This window comes from Nematolebias whitei, chromosome 11, assembly GCF_014905685.2.
Source record: "Nematolebias whitei isolate Nwh7 chromosome 11, NemWhi1, whole genome shotgun sequence".
Taxonomy (NCBI): domain Eukaryota; kingdom Metazoa; phylum Chordata; class Actinopteri; order Cyprinodontiformes; family Rivulidae; genus Nematolebias; species Nematolebias whitei.
The window spans coordinates 43984489-43989293 of NC_056508.1; positions in this window are offsets into that span (position 1 = coordinate 43984489).

A 4805-nucleotide genomic window follows, 5' to 3' on the forward strand; every position below is an offset into this window, starting at 1 on the left:
GGCAAAATGGGCCCCCGGCAAATATAATCACTAAAAGATTTAAACTCAGAGCATCAGCATCGTTCAGATCCAGAACTTTAGAAGGAAAATCGTCAAAACAGTGCTTCAACTTCACCGCCCCTTCAGGAGCAACACAACGCTCCTTTTGCCTTTAAATCTGGGCAGGATGCAGGTTCTGGTGCAGACCAAAGTACAAACTAATCGTGTTCGTATAAACGTATTTATGGATTTACCAGGAGGTATTTTATTTTTTAATAAGTGTTTTAGAAATAGATAACCAATAGAAAATGTTAAAACTCTGCCATTAGTATAATAAAAAATATACAGAATTTAAATGTTACTACTGAGACAACAAAAAAGACTCCACAATAAAGTCGGCAAGGGAATGTGTATTTTTTGCACTCGCCATGCTCCACAGTTTTACTTGATTAATATATTTATGCACTGCTTCTTTACTGTTATTATGAATGATAAAGTGTTTTGTGATCCTTACCTTATGTAATAATCAGTCTTAATGTGACCGGTCATCACTTCGGTCTGTACTTGGGTTTTGATAACAGCTTGACGGAGTGGGAGGGGCTGGCGGCTGGGTGTTTTCTACAAAACTATGGTAACCTTTTCAGTTCAAGAAGTCAGAAAAGGTCAGAACCTCAGATAGGTGAAGGCATTGATGCATGAAGCTTTTGTGTCTGTGTTAGAACTGTTGAGTCCTCCGTAGCATCTCTCACATCTGGAGTACCTCAGGGATCTATACTTGGCCCCCTTTTGTTTTCTTTGTATGTACTCCCTCTGGGATATATTCTCTGGAAGCATGATGTTACGTTTTTATTTTTATGCTGATGACAGCCAAATGTATGTTCCATTAAAACAAGATAAACAATATTCAGTGAACCAACTCCTGGAATGATTTGCAGAAGTCAGAGCATTGATGTCGCACAATAAACATTTTAATGAGGAAACAACCGAGGTCTTGTTGTTTAAGCCCAGTGATGGTCCCAAAGTCCATGCTGATCTGGGTCCTTAAGCACAAAACGTGACCGAAACAGCAACTAACTTGGGAGTGAGGTTGGACAATGATTTTAAACTTGATGCACAAATTAAATCAGTGATCAAGTCCAGCTTTTATAACTTGAGACAACTGGCCAAGGTCAAACCATTTCTTTTTTTAAAGCGATTTATAAATGAAGTTGTATTGTATTGATGAGTGTGTAGTTGCAAATCCAATTTAATTCAAATTAATTTAAATTCAAATTCAATTCAAAAATACTTTATTAATCCCAAAGGGAACTTATTTGTTGTTGTAACTCGTTATTCTCATTTCATTAAGAGATCTTATAGATGCTGATGGCTGTAGACAGGAAGGATCTCTTGTAAAGGTCCATCCCACAGTAGATACTAAGAAACTGGCTGCAGATGCCGTCTGATTCGTCCACCCAGACTCGACTGGCCTCTCGGTTCCCCCGGGCTGTAGGACCGCCCGAATGCCGGGCAGAACTCCTCCCAGAGTGATGGCCACTCCCCCCAGTAGTCTGCCGAGCTCCTTGCTGCGGACAGCTAAATGTAGGTGCCGAGGGACGATCCTGTCCTTCCGCTGTCATGAGCTGTGTTTCCTGCTAGTTCCAGGATCTCAATGGTCAGGCACTCGAGCACAACTGGCAAGTAGATGAGAATGCATCCACGGAACATCCTTTTCAACTCATTTGAGGCTGTAGTTGAGATATTATTTGAGCTTTGGAGATGTTAATCAGCTGCTGTTGGTTGTAGAAAACTGCCTTGTTGCCATGGTTACGCATCATAACAAATGTCCAAATTTAAAAAAGTTTCTGTAAAAATCCTTTCAGCTGCACAGCATCCGACACCAGAGGACACAATCGTCCAAAAAAAAAAGTGATTTACATCCAGAAAAAGAGGAATTAAAGTTTCCAAAAGCAAAATCTCAGAATGAAAGTAACAGAGCTGCTCCAACATGCAGCCACCTTGAGCGGCGCAATTCTAGAACTAGAAAATGCATTGATTTTCTGTGATTACTGGCTGTTCTCCAAAGCTTTGTAATAAATATGATGACGTTTGCACCTAGTTGTTTGGGGAATCACTTTTCCACGACGCTAATATTTAAATTTACCACCAAAGAAAAAAATATCAATGGTATGGTTCTTAGGGTCTCTACAACAACACATCATGAAGATGTCATTCTCTCAGCTGTAATAAAAAAAGCTTGGGGGGGTTGGGGGTGTCCTTGGTTAAACCCATGTCAATGCTCAACCAGAATCGGTCCTGTTCCTGCTTCTACAGGAACTTCCTGCAGCACAGAAAACCTGCTGCTATTTCAGCACCAACTCTTTACTCAGTAAAATCTTAGTGTAAAATCTGCACACGCTGCATGTGTTCAACCCGTGTTTCTCGGTCTCACCTTTCTGATCCATAGAGCTCCCAGGCTTTTGCAATGGCCCTGGCCAGACCAGCTGCAGGGTTGTTGTCCGGGATGAGTCGACTCTCCTCCAGCCTGCCGGCCATCCTCAGTACAAGTCTGTCAAGCAAGAAGACAAGTGAATTTACTTATTCTGATTATATATTTAGTCTTCTCTTTCACTTACATAAACTGTGTGTACAAATGACCTACGCACCTATGTACACCTGGTGTCAGTGATGAGAGGCCTCCAAAACTTGCAGCGATTGTGTTTATCTCTATTTGCTTTAGAGAAGGCGTCTTATTCTCATTCTGGTCCAGCATGTAGTCAGACCGATTGAGACCCAACACAACGGACTAAAAGCAAAACCAAAAAATAAACTCAATGATAATGACTGTGGCCCTCTGCTGAACATTCAAATGGTTTAATAGTTTTAATTTTTATATTTAATAGGTTTGTTAAACTTGAAAACACTTTGTAACAACAGAGAATTTCCTAACTAACCTCACTTCACCACTTGCTCTTGCTGAGATCGGACGCTTCTCCCCTCCCTCTCCGCTTTGCTTTGCTGCTCTGTCTGTCTATGAAACTGCTTCTGAGTCTCTCTTGCATTTCTTCCGAACCATAAGTATGGACTTGTTTTGATCAGTTGGTCCCTCAACTCAATTTACAACATTTCTTCAAAGAGAAGACAGGCTTTAGGCGAGCCGATTTGCCCTGTTTGCATGCAACTGGATATCTCATCGACTTGAAGACTTGATGATGTGTCTATCTCTGCTGCCACTTGTGGATTTTAAGGACGCATACTGTATTTAATTGGATTTACGATAACTGGTTCCTGCTTTTTTGTTTCGGCTGGTTGCTAGTTTTAGCTACAACCAAGGAAGTCCTCAGCAGCAAATTTGGACTCGATCACTCCGCTTGCCTTTATGATGGCTTGGTTCGTGCCTCGAGTACCCAGACTCAAATGCTTTGGGCAGAATGGATCAGATCTTGGGGATTTTACTCAGGCACGTTCCATCGATGTGGCCATGTAATTTGGACATTTTGGAACCGAGTGGACCAACACAGACTCAAGGTAGATGTCATTAAGTTCTGCCTGTCCCCAAAACAACTGTGTTTATCTGAATCTGGCTCCCTTGGCTGGCCTTGAAGACCATCTAATCTGAATTTGCCTGGAGAACATGTGATCTGACACTCGCCTCCCCCTCCCTGAGGAATTTCCAACTGATAACCAGATGAAAGCAGCTGAATAAATTTGTGTCATCATTTCAGGACTCTTGGATTCCCATAGACGTTATTCTTGGCCATTCCTCGACATACCTCAAGAATGTTTATGGATCTCATCGGAGGACATTGACTGATTATTCCATCCTTATCAGAACTCGTACAGTGCCCTCGAGAGCATCTATGACCATTGCTGACCGATCTCATCTCCCCCGTCTGCAGAATGTCTACGTCACTATGTGCTTGTTTGTGCGAGGTGTTTTTTAACATCAGAGTATTTTTTCTTCTCGGGCAGGGAAAAAAAGTCTGATAGGAATTTTTTCGCCTCTAATTCCTACATGTGTCCAGTTTCACTACTTTGTCTAACAGATCTCACTTGTAAATGAGTCTTCTAGGCTCAATGTGACTTGTCTGTCTAAATAAAGGTTGAATGAATGAATAACACACCGATATACCTCAAAACCCCAGTAAATACATTTTCTATTTTTTCAGAAACCGTTCAAGACATGGTCCGATTTCTCAGCATTCTGAACAATATTTCTCCAGGACTCTTTGGATTCTATCAAACATCGTCTTCATTCAATCGTCATCGTCTTCAGTCTTTGGTACCCCCTGAGTGTGTACGGACCTCTCCAAAGGGAACTGTGTGAACTTGAGCAATTATCTGAACCTTGCAGTGCCTCTGTGTGTTGTCTCTGGACATGCTCAACGCCCTTGCCTCCCCCACCCCCTCCTCCCCCCGTGGAATGCCGACATCATTATGTGCTTGTGTGCAAGTTGTTGTTGTTGTTTTTTCCATTTTCATGCTTTTAATCTTCAGCCAAGAGCATGTTAGGATATTTTTTGCCTCCAAAACCTACGTATGTTGTCACTTTCACCACTTATTGTCCAAACAGGTCTCACTTGTAAATGAGTCTTTGAGACTCAGTGTGATTTATCCGTTTAAATAAAGGTTGAATGAAAGAAAGATAAATAACTGACTCCTCCAAAAGCAAGTGATAATCTTAAAAAAAATATATAAGTTTGATTAATATGTATCTGAACTGACAGGCCGATGTCTTGACCATACAAACCTACCTGAGACCCTCCTTCTTTCTGGATTTGTTGGTGAATCTTAAACAACCTTGCAGTGAAATCATCCACTTTGATGGTGCTGCAAAGAGAATAAAC